This window comes from Ambystoma mexicanum, chromosome 6q, assembly GCF_040938575.1.
Source record: "Ambystoma mexicanum isolate Mex_15411 chromosome 6q, UKY_AmexF1_1, whole genome shotgun sequence".
NCBI lineage: Eukaryota > Metazoa > Chordata > Amphibia > Caudata > Ambystomatidae > Ambystoma > Ambystoma mexicanum.
In genome coordinates, this window is record NC_090937.1 from 1,091,176,457 (window position 1) to 1,091,189,869 (window position 13,413).

A 13,413-nucleotide genomic window follows, 5' to 3' on the forward strand; every position below is an offset into this window, starting at 1 on the left:
ACCATGCACCCATACAGACCCAAACCCCCCACCCCCAACTCAGCACACAAGCACCCATACAGACCCAAACCCCCCACCCCCAACTCAGCACACAAACCCACAAGCATACACCATGCACCCATACAGACCCGAACCCCCACCCCCAACTCAGCACACAAACCCACAAGCATACACCATGCACCCATACAGACCCAAACCCCCCACCCCAACTCAGCACACAAACCCACTAGCATACACCATGCACCTATTCAGACCCGAAGTCCCACCCCCAACTCAGCACACAGATCCACAAGCATACACCATGCACCCATACAGACCCAAACCCCCCACCCCCAACTCAGCACACAAACCCACAAGCATACACCATGCACCCATACAGACCCGAACCCCCCCACCCCAAACTCAGCACACAAACTCACAAGCATACACCATGCACCCATACAGACCCCACCCCCAACTCACCATACAAACTCACAAGCATACACCATGCACCCATACAGACCCGAACCCCCACCCCCAACTCAGCACACAAACCCACAAGCATACACCATGCACCCATACAGACCCAAACCCCCCACCCCCAACTCAGCACACAAACCCACAAGCATACACCATGCACCCATACAGACCCGAACCCCCGCCCCCAACTCAGCACACAAACCCACAAGCATACATCATGCACCCATACAGACCCAAACCCCCCACCCCCAACTCAGCACACAAACCCACAAGCATACACCATGCACCCATACAGACCCGAACCCCCCACCCCGAACTCAGCACACAAACTCACAAGCATACACCATGCACCCATACAGACCCCACAAACTCACAAGTATACACCATGCACCCATACAGACCCGAACCCCCCCCAACTCAGCACACAAACTCACAAGCATACACCATGCACTATACAGACCCCACCCCCAACTCACCATACAAACTCACAAGTATACACCATGCACGCATACAGACCCGGACCCCCCACCCCCACATCCCAACATAAACTTCACTTGCACACAAACACATTCAGGCAGACCCAACACACACCCCACCCCCGCATCTCAACACACACTGCACTTGCACACCAACACATTCAAGCAGACCCGACACACACCCCACCCCCGCATCTCAACATACACTGAACTTGCACACAAACACATTCAGGCAGACCCGACCCCCACACCCCGTCCGCATCCCAACACACAATCCACTTGTACACAAACACATTCAGGCAGACCCGACACACACCCCACCCCCGCATCTCAACATACACTGAACTTGCACACAAGCACATTCAGGCAGACCCGACCCCCCCCTCCGCATCTCAACACACAATCCACTTGCACACAAACACATTCAAGCAGACCCGACACACACCCCACCCCCGCATCTCAACATACACTGAACTTGCACACAAACACATTCAGGCAGACCCGACGCACACACGCCCTCGCATCTCAACACACACTGCACTTGCACACAAACACATTCAAGCAGACCCGACACCCCCTCCACCCCCACATCTGAACATACACTGCAGACATACAAATACAAACACACCCATACACACCTGACACACCACCCCACCTCCACATCTCAACATACATACAAAAACAAAAAACACAGTCAGGACGGACCCGACACAGACACACACACACACACACAAACATACAGCCCCCCCCACCATGTACTTACCCAGATGTGCTGGAACGCTGGTGAGGCTTCTGGCACTACGGCTGGCGTGGCAAGCAAGGCTGAAATGCCTTCCGGCATCAAGCCTTACTGGCCACGCCAGCCGTAGTGCTGGCACTCCATTGGTGCAGCACACACGCACTACGTGGCTCATAGGAGCTGCGTGGTTCGTGTGCACTGAACCAATGAGGGCCAGTGTTTTGTCCGGCCCGAAAGACAACAAAGACTTTCCTAATGGAGGGCGGCCGATGCTGCTTGCGGGCTGCCCTCCATTAGGAAAGTCTTTGTGCCTCGCGGGCCGGACAAAACGGCATGGCGGGCCACAACTGGCCCGCGGGCCGTATGTTGTGCACCCATGATCTAGGGTTATGAGCAAACCCCTGGGCAGAACCTCGGGCGTCGATAAACCATCTGTGCAGTGGTCGAAGTGCACGAAAAGAAGTAGTGGAACTATGTTCCCTACTGGCCTGCACCGCTCCCCACAGACCTCATCGCCGCAACCCCTCCCATGCACAAATAAAGCCTCAAAACACATGTGCCTGCTCTTTAATAAAACGTCCTGTGCAGTGCACTGAAAGTGCAAGTTTCAACTTCTTCCTACAGTTTTATTTTAAAACAAAACTGTTCCGGAGCGGTTTCTTTTTAAAATAAAAGTATAGGAACGGTAAAACTTAATTAAAAGAAGTAGAGGAGCACCGCTCCCGACCACTCCTGCCCACTTCGACCACTGCATCTGTGACGTTATCTGTAGTGATGTCTGTTACTGGTGCACAGGTCTGCAGGTGATAGCTCCGCTACTGCTGTTAGCACATGGGTTATCCTTAGCCTCTTTGTCTTTGACACCCCAGACGTCCTGGTTAGCATCAAGAAATTGATTTATCTCATTCATCAGGGTGTGTGCTTCTTCCGTGAGTTTTATGGGGCTGAGAGTCTGCTTCTTTCCCACCCCAAGTGATAAAAATTGGAATGGGATTTTCCGCTTTACTGTTAATATTTTCAGTTTAGGCATTACATTATTGAGGGGAGAGGTGATGTGTGCGGTGAGGTAATTCTCTTGAGGATTGGCAGCAGGGGGAGCAGTGCCAGACATGGCCCCCCCCCCCAACCTGGTCCGACCTCTCACATGTTCAAGCCTGGTCAAGCGCTCTGCACACATTGCTTCAGTCTTGCTTTCCACCTCATCCTGCACCGCCGTCCAGCGACTTGAGGTGCCATCGTTACCCCTTCATGCGCCTGAAGAGGTATGGGTAAATTCAACCCCTCCTCCCCCTCCTATAAGGTACATGACGCAGAAGAAGGCCAGGAGATACTATGAACGCCCATACTATTTTGGACCAATTCCTAGTGCTCCAATGATCGATAAGTATGTTATGTTATGTTATGTTACTTGGCATTTATATAGCGCTCTATATATCATTGGTAAGACCCCAAAGCGCTGGTATGTTGAACGCCCTCGAGAACGGCAGGTCAGGTCAGTAGGGAGAGATGGTGTCATAGGGTGGGTGGGTGCCCCAGTTATGTGTGCAGCTGGTGTAATTGTTGCATGGTAGCTGCATCCTAGCGTTTGGGGTGATGTTGAAGATATCAGTTGAATGTGTGCAGTCTGGTGGGTGGACATCCAGACTGGGATGGGCTGCGTTAGGCCTGAAGCACACTTATGTGAGAAGCTAGGCCGGAGTGTCATGGGAAAGCTGCTTTTTATTAGGGTGATGAGGTGTTCATGGGGTAGTGTGCGTATGTGAACAGCTAGGCAGAATTTATCAGGGTTATAGCTGTGTTCTAGTTGTGTGATTGTGTATAGTAGATAGTAGGCGCAGTGGTGTGATATGATATGATGGTTTATCTTTAAAGTGCCCGAGACCAGGCACGTGAACATGATGGCAGGGAACATATCGGCACACGGACAAACAGTGACAGAGGGTTGGTCTTACAGTGACAGGAGAGGGCATACGGATATATAGCAATGGGATGGGGGACAGGAAAGCAGAGTACACAGTGACACATGGGCACAGCACACATGGTGACGAGAGGGTTGGGTAGTACATTGGGATACATAGCGGCATCATGGCAGGGAGCATAGCGACATACGGACATACAGTGACAGGGAGCTGGGCTTACAGCGATAGGACGGGACATAGGGATATACAACAGCTGCATGGGAAGAGGAAAGCAGGGTACACAGAGACACATGCACGGTGGGCACAGGCAGGAACTGGAGGGTCGGGTAGTTCAATCCATTTCACCCATTCGGTCCATCTGTCCATTCCATCACTGAACCGTCCTTATCTTCAATTTCTTCATCCATTCATTTGAACTACAATCCATTCCAACGATGCATCAATCCATTTCGACCATTTCTTCCACCTCATACTGCACCGCCGTCCAGCGACTTGAGGTGCCATTGTTACCCCTTCATGCGCCTGAAGAGAGATGGGGAAATTCACCCCCTCCTTCCCCTCTTATAAGGTACATGACACGGAAGAAGGCCAGGAGATACCGTGAATGCCCATACCATTTCGGACAAATTCCTAGTGTTCCAATGATCGATAGGTATGTCGAAAGGTACCCACCTAGCCAGCCCTACAGACCAGAAGCAGTAAAAATCTTTCCCAAAGTGGATGAGGAGCCCCAGGCAGCAACCAAAGAGACCTCAATTGACAGTATTGACTGAAGCGATGAGAAGCCAAAGCCAGTGACGTCGTTAGAGACACCACGACGTAGCAGGGTTAGACATGAAGCACACATGCCATTCGCACATCGGGACACAGACACACACTCGAGTACACGAAGAACCTGAGCGTACAGTTCTATAGTTAGAGGAAAGATACATACTGTCATTGCTTTTATTATTTTGACATTAGCTTAGTGCAGCAACGCAGAAACCGCAAGAAGCAAGAGATCCAGTGTAAAGCTTGCAGATGCTTATATGCAAATAGCCGTATGGAGCTGCAGGAGCTGATAGAACCATGTGTGACTAACATATGGAGAATATAGAACAACATGGACACTGTAGGAACTGCATAATGGGTTAGGAAAACTACAGCAGGCCACAAGCCTCTCAGCAAGAGCTGAGCTGTGTAGAATTCAGGCTGGACAAGAGCAAACGTGTGAGACAGGACCCGCTGCCAAGGCCACTAGATACAAATGACATTCCATTCCCTTAACGACAGTAACAACAGCTGAAATAAATGTGAATAATTCCTCATAATTCAGAGCTGCAGAAGCTCCAAATCATGGTCTCCGAACACGTGACCTGGCCGACTCAGACAACGGACAGGACCTAGCGCTGGGAAAGAGAGTCAATCTCATGCTTCCAGACAGTAGCTTGCAACAAAGATGTTACAATGTGAGACAAGTGTTGCACGATATGAACGAGCACTCTCATAGTCTATGGTGGTACACACATGTTAAAATGCAGACACATAGTTGTTCTTATTACCTTGAGAAGGTACACCAAGAGCTAAGAACCTTTGTGGATCGCAGGCCGGGGGAGGTCAGTCTAGCCAATCACAGTTCAGACTCCTAAGGGTGCTTATCAAAACCCTCAACTTGAGGTCAGGTAGAGGGTATTGAAATGTATCAAGGTAACTGTAGGGGGGACTATTCCCCTTCAGCAGTTGTGTAAGACACTTCTGAATTATAAGGAAAAAATATGTAAATGTAGCATAGAATGGTCCAAAAGTACAGAAGGTACACAAGGCCCCCTTGTTGAAGTTTCTTCAAAGACGTGCAGCAATCACCATTGACACACATACAGGGTGCCTACAAGAGGAAGAAATTGATGAAACGCATTGATATATATGATTTGTGGCACATGTTTCAGGAGGGAGAGGGGGATGCCGCAAGGCGTCAGTGGATGCTAAGCCAGCAGGAGGTGAAGGGCCAAGGGACCCATCCCTCCACACCTCCCACTGCCCCTCCAAGTGTAGTATCTGATGACATAGATGATGAACAGGGAATGTATCCAATGAGGGAACTAAAGGCAGCAGAGGAGTATTCAAAACTGACATATAAGCCACCACCATACACTAAAAAGGATAAGCAGAAGGGCGCAGGACAGTCAGCTAGTAATGCAAGGGCGAGCAGTGAAGTGCAGTACCGCGCGAAGGAGGAGTTCGAGGGCATAAGCAGGAACAAATGGGTAGTAGCAGAGGTACTCTTAAAGCTTCAAGGCAAGACTAATGGGGAGGCAGAAGGGGCAACCGAGGCAATAGAAAGCCTCAAGAGGGACAGCGGCACAACAGACTGGGCAGAACTAATGGAGGAGGAGGAAAGAAGGGAGAAGGACAGGGAAGTGAGGTTAGAGCGCTAGGACAGAGTGAGAAGGGGACGGGAGAAACTGGAGCGGAAAGACAGGGGGCGAAGAAGGGAGGAAGAAAGGGAACATTTGAAAAGAGAGCAAGAAGAAAGAATAGAGGGATCGCAATAAAAGGAAGACAGCGGAAAGGGAGATGAGGGAGAAAAGGAAGAGAGAACTGGAGAAGGTGGAGAGACAGAGAGAAATAGCAGAACACGAAAAACACAAGTTAGCCGAGAGGGAGCATAGAAAGTCGCAGTTGGCAAGGTTGGCGAGAGAACGAGCGCTCAGGGAGGAGGACAAGCGAGCAATAAGGGCAGTGAAGACACAGGCAGCAGTGGATAGGAAAAGGGATAAACAGGAGGAAGACAGACAAACAGAACCAGACAGCACAAACTCACAAGGCAAAAAAAAAGCACAACAGAGAGAGGGGGAGCAGGCTTAGGGGCCACGGCAAGAGGCAGCAAATATGAAATACCAGACATCGATTTTAGCATGAAACCCTATATAGACTTGACATCGAGGAGACTACGTTTTGCTAATGATTTTTGTAGCAACATAGACACAGGTTCTGACAAGGATGACAAACATAGCGGGAACAAGAGGGGGGAACAGGGCCAGTCGTGGTCCATGGGGACAGGCAAGTGGGCTTCATGGGAATTTAGGACCCACGGACAAGGGGAAGGAGGGGCCGATTCAGATGAGCAGACACAGCAGATGAACAACCTTTGCACCACACACAACACATATGGTAATAGACTAAGGGATCTCCCAGGAGGAAGGAGGAGGGAGATGGTCATAGCCTGCTCAAGAGGATGATTGTCCAGAGCCTATGTTGATAACAGGAGAGTGTCCACATTAGAACCGGTAGATATATGTACAGACATTGAGGCGCAGAGGGGGCCTCGGTCAAATTAGACTATCTCGAAGGACACCTGAGGAGGTGAAGGTATATTGACAGATGCCTTTATTAGAGAGAGGAGGGGTGAGACCTCAGTATGTACCATGGAAGTACACAGACAAAGAGAATGTGAAGTGTAGGTTAACATCATTGAGCGCGGGAGCAGGGAAAAAGATATTAGGGGACGCAGTTGATGAAGTATGTAAGAGGGCGGGGTTCTCAGGTGTGACAACACAGAACACAGAGCACAATGGCGCGCCATTTGCAAACTGCAGGGCAGCAATATGGCAAGCATTATGGACACAATACCCAGACACGTCAGACATTGGGGCGATTACATCAAGCAAAATGAAGGATGACGAAGATGCAGTACATTCAGGATATTCAAGAGCTTTGGTGCTGTGAAAAACCCGAGAGCTGTGGGACAAAACAATAGCAATATTTTATCTTATTTTGGTGCATTGACTACCAGAGCCAGTACAGAAGTATTTGAAGAAATTGGTGGGGATAGAAGTGAAGGGATGGCCAGAAATACAGCTTTCACTAGTACACCATTGTAGGTTATGGCAGGAGAAGGTTAAGCAAAAAGCGGAAAATAGGAAGGCAGATGAAGCCAAACTATTGCAGCGGAAATTATCAAAGTATGCAATGGAAGGGGCGGTTATAATCAGACCCCACCCCACAGACACAGCAGCAGTACCAACAATCACAACAGTTCACATCGCCCATGAGAGGAGGGTACATGTGGAGGGGCAGACCACAGCTGGGATTCCGAGGAAGGGGAGATTTAGAAAGCGGGCGTGGCTTCCGGCCACAGATGCATCACAACCAAGGGGGTTTACAGGACGATTTTGGGGACATGGACAGCAGATGCAGCAGAACCCAGGGAACCTTCCAGGGGGGTTTACAGGACAAGGGAGGGAGCCACCTCAGTGCTGGACTTGCGGCCAACTAGGACATATTTCACGGGCATGTCGATTTAGAGGGACACAACAGAATTGGGGAGAGCAGGGCCAGCAGCATTATCAGGGGAGAAATGAAGATTATTATGTACAGGGTCAACAGCCACAAGGGCAGATGCAAGGCACATATCAGCAGATGCCACAAGCACAAACACAAGTATAGCCACAGGTACAGATTCAGGTACCACAGACGTCAGCACCAATACCATAGTATCTACAAGCGCCACAGATCAGAGGAAGCACACAGCAACTAGCACAGATACAGAATGATGATGCACCAACACACGTGGACACAGTGGCGACAGTACCTGTCCGAAGACTGGGAGGGGCTACAATGGTGGGGAAAAACCCCTTCACAGGAAACAGATTATCTATGTACCCCCAATAGGTCAGCCCACAGACGAACTTGATGTGTCCCATCCTGTCGATCACACTCAACTCTGCAGAGGAACCTCAGTGATGACGATAGGTGACAAAAAAGATAATTTTAGTTATCTGGCAATGCTATGAACACTCAAGGATTCTCTGGGGCTCGAGAAGTGGTTCCTTTTACAGATAACATCTTATTATCTATAGGCGTTCATGGCTTATCACTACCTTTACTTTACTCTCGACAGACACCTGTAAACATACTGGGATGAGTCATCATGAGCAGACTAAGGGCATAGTGTGCTCAACACCAGGCATACATATGCTAAATGTAAAACAGATTGTCCATGCATATTGTGGATGCACGGCACAGAGGGGGTGCCTGTGGACCCAGAGATGTTTCAATATGGGATTTCCATTGCATGGATGCCAAGCATTACAACGAAGGTGTGGCAAGTTCCAAACAAATACCTGTTGAGGCCAGAGAAACCACTGGACAAGACAGAAGGACGATAGTGTTCATAGAAATAGAGGCAGTGTTGGCAAGAGAGGATTGAATTACAGTACATGCAACGGATGAAACAGGGAGGGCCTAGAGAGCCATAATTGCAGTTGCAGAAGGGTGCAGACTGACTAAAGTGACAGATGAGGAGCTGTTCAAGGAATAGAGACAGCAACTGGAGGTGGTGATTGAAATGAGTGTAACATTTTGGTTACAGATCCAATACAGAGAGGTGCCACAGAGAATGGCATTGTCGCTGTAGGTGCTGCCCTCGTTTTGGGAAGAGGACATGGCCAAGGTCCTGGAGAATTTATGGACCACAAGTCCTTATGATGTGGGCTGCATAAAGAGCATAGGGGGAGTGAAGATTAAACCAAAACTGGGAGCAATTTTGCCAAGAGCAAAGCAGTATCCCCTAACCCAGGAGGCAGATGAGGCCATTTATGAGACAATTACCGCCCTGATTGAGAGAGGCATTTTGGTACCATCAGAATCTCCATGCAACACAGCAGTGTACACCGTACGCAAGGCCAACAGGGGGTCATGGCGTTTTATTCAAGATTTAAGACCTCTTCACCACATTGTAAAAGCACAGTATCCTGTAGCAGCAAACCCTGCAACAATTTTGTCTGGCATTCCAATGGAAGCTTTCACGGTCATTGATTTAAAGAATACATTCTCTTCAGTGCCACTACACCTAGACTCACAAGATTTAACCAGCTTTATTTACCGAAACCAGAAGTGGAAACATACTTGTTTACCACAAGGGTACTGCAAGTCGCCATCCATCTTTAACAGGGTGATACAGATGGATCTAAGCAACATACAGACAGAAAGCACAGTTTTACAGTTTTTAGATGACATTTTGATTTGCAGCAAGACAGAATATCAGTGCAGAGAGGACTCAGTGCACATGCTGACAGTGTTAGCTGACAAAGGGTACAAGGTGGACAATGCCAAACTACAGTACTGACAAAAGGAGGTACTGTACTTTGGACAGATGATATCTAAGGAAGGCCTGACACATTGCCCCAAAGAGAGCAGAGGCAATATGCAAAACTCCCCAGCCCACAACAGTAAGGGAAATGCATCAGTTTTTGGGGTTGTGCAATTATTGCAGAGCATGGATCTTTGACTACAGCACATACACCAGGCCACTACTAGACGCTCTGAAAGAGGCACAAAGGTGAACAAAGACACTGACATGGACCACAGAAATGACTGAGGCTTTTGAAGAACTGAAGGAAGCAATATGTACGGCTCCAGTGTTAGGGACCCCTGACTATAAGAAGGAGTTTCTTTTATTTTCACACACTGATGGTGTAGTGATGAAGGCGGTACTGACACAGAAGACAAGCATGGGCCATAAGCCAATTGCTTATTACAGTGGACAACTTGATCCAGTGATGAGAGGACATTATCCGTGCGAACAATCATTGGCAGCTGCAGGCTTCGCAGTGGAAAAGTCATCAACAATGACAATGGGGTGCACCACCACTCTTTACGTGGAGCACGCCCTCTTTGCAATACTGCATAAGCCAAATAGCACACTGACCACACAAAGAACATCAGGGTATGAAGTGATACTATTGAATGTAGGACTGAGGATAGTAAGATGCAAGACTGTAAACCCAGCACTATTCTTGGCAGATATTCTCAAGGCAGGGGACTATGTACATGACTGCACAAAGAGCATAGAGATGTTCAGTGAGACACGCAAGGTAGAGGAGGATGCACTTGAATGAGGAGACATACTGTACATTGATGGTTCATCGACAATTGATCAAACTGATGGGATCAGACGTACTGGGACTGCAGTAGTAAGTCTGAATGAGGACAGGACGAGTGAGGTGGTTGTAAGTGCGTGACTACCATCCCATTATTCAGCACAAGCAGCAGAACTAGTGGCTCTTATATGAACACTGGAACACAGCATAGAAAAGTATGTGAAAATGTATTCTTACTCAGCCTACGTGATGTCAACAGTACACTCAGGACTGGCACGATGGCTCAGGAAAGGGTTCAGGAGAGCAGATGGGACCCCAGTACAGCATGCGCTCTTATTGGGCAAATGGGTTGAGGTGATTACATATCCAAAACCCATAGCACTGGTAAAGTGCCAGGCTCACACGAAAGGAGAAGACCCTATCTCAAGAGGAAACAAAGCAGCATATAATGAGACAAAGTGTGCAGCATATTTTGTGCAACTGTGGGAACTGAAGGAGAGACCAAAAGCTCAGGAAGGAGTGAAGAACATGGTGATGAGGGATGGTTACAATGTACTACTAGAGACACAGATAATGGAACTGCAGGGAGCTGCACCCTAGGAGGAGAAGGAGCTATGGATAAAGAGAGGATGCGCCATGTCTCCAACAGACGCCTTATAGAGATAAAACAATACATGGAAAGTGGTCATGCCACTAGCATTACTGAAGACAGCATTGGCACAATTGTATTATCCAACACACACAGGGAAGGAGGTAATTGCTACACACATTGGAGAAACATGATTTTGCCCAAATTTGAATGAACATGTAGCTGATTTCATAAGCAACTGCTTGACCTGCCAACAGTCTACAGCAGGGCATACTTTGATAGGTGTGAGAGGAGCCATACTAAGACCTGTAGGCCCATCTCTGCATCTCCACGTGGACTACGTGGACATGGTTCAAGTTTACCAAGGTTACTGCTACATGATAGTGGTTGTCTGCCAATTCTATTGGTAAATAGAGGCTGGGCCCTGTTCACATGTTGATGCCCTCAGGGCAGCTAAGTTTCTGGTCAGGGATGTTTTCCCGAGATGGGGCGTGTGTGAGGTCCTGCGGTCTGACAACAGCCCTCACTTCGCCAATGAACTGTTTCAGCACATCACAACCTTGCTAGGCATCAAGCACAAATTATCCTGTGCATACCACCCACTAGCAAATGGAGTGTGTGAAAGCTTGAATGGACGCCTAAAGGAGTGGATAGCCAAAACTCAGCAGAGCACCAAGAAAAACGGACTCCATTGTTTACCTTTGGCCTTGTTTGTATTGCGCAATAAGGTTGGGTCCTACCACAAATTTTACCCCCATGAGGTGGTGACAGGACGGCACATGCATTTTCCCCTGGCTCCTCCCACAAGGGCATTGAAGAAAAGTGAGAACAGTGCACATGTGTTAGGATGGAAAATGTATGAGTACACTTCTCTGGTTTCGAGTGCTTCTTTTATCTCTCGCCAGATACAGCGGATCCAGGGGGCCTAGAAGACAGTGAAGATATTGACAGTGACGAGACACGACAAGACAATGAACTAAAGCATTCAGTGAAAGTGGGAGATATTGCTCTCCTGCGGAACTTCGTGAGGTGCTGGAATGTGCCTCTGTTCACCGGCCCTCATGTTGTTAAGGCCATAGCAGATAGAACTATTAAATTAGTAGGGAAGTCCTTCTGGAATCACCTTTAAGATGTCAAGCCCTACAGAGCAGTGGCCTCACCTGGCAACAGAGTCTCAGTGACCAACAGGGCCAACGTTCAGGACCTCGATGAACTACAAGTGCGGGCAGACCTCAACAAGTTACGGAGACAAAGCAACCCCATGGTTTGACTATCCCAAGAAGCAGATGTGGCCACGGAAACACTTGTACATATTGATGAATGAAACAGAGTCTGTTTGTTATTTTCCCTTTCCACACGTGCAGGTTGATGCAAGTGTTGAGGGGATTGGATAGGTTGTTATACTGATGTTACCTCCCATCCATCACCCCAAGGGTTTTTCTAACCAGTCTGTGCATTACATAAGGAGACCAAGGAGACCATGACGGTTCAGAGCATGATCCCCTGCAGTATACAATGCTGTCTTTGTAGAATATTTGGCCCAACATACCCCCCAACTTGAACACAGTGAATTCCCAGTGTTGGCCACATTGAGAGACCCCTCAGTAAGGAATGTCTGGGAGGAGGTCTTCGCCTTTGCCATCAGTGACTATTTGGTTCACAGAGCTTAAGGGCACTGACAAATACGAACAAAGTAACGCTTTTTCTGCGCATTTCAGGCAGGCAACTTTATCACCAGGCTGCAAGGATGAAGCAGCATAAGTGGGTATAAAAGAAACAATAAAGAATATTATTATCATGGCTTGTCTATTAATTCCCAGTGGCTTGATGGGGTTTGTATCTTGGCAATTATATGTTGCTCTTAGCACTACTGCTGTACCCTATACTAACATTTCCCCGACCAAAGCAGGAGGGATGACCATGTCAGGTGGACGAGAAGACACTGCTGATAAGGTAAGTAGAGGTAAGCACATCGTTGACACTGACATAAAGGGAGTTGACATGTATCTCACTGACACAGCATGAGCATCTAACACACATGACCAAAGTATGTAAGGAAACCACAGGGGAGTGCTGTTACGTCTGCTCTTGAATCCCCTATACCATGAGTGCTTCCAGAACGTTCAAACAACTGAAATACCAGCAGCAAGAGCACAGTGCCTGATGTATCTCGCAATGGTGCAAACGCGAGGAAGATTCCAAGGGAAGACATCAACATTGAGATGGATGTTCAAAGGGACATACCCATATGAAGATAACTATATAAAGACATTAGACATGATGAACAATTATTGGCAGCTACATGAAGGGTTGCAGTATATAATTGACAGACTAGTGAAAGGAGAGACAAAGACTATGACACCGAAGGAAT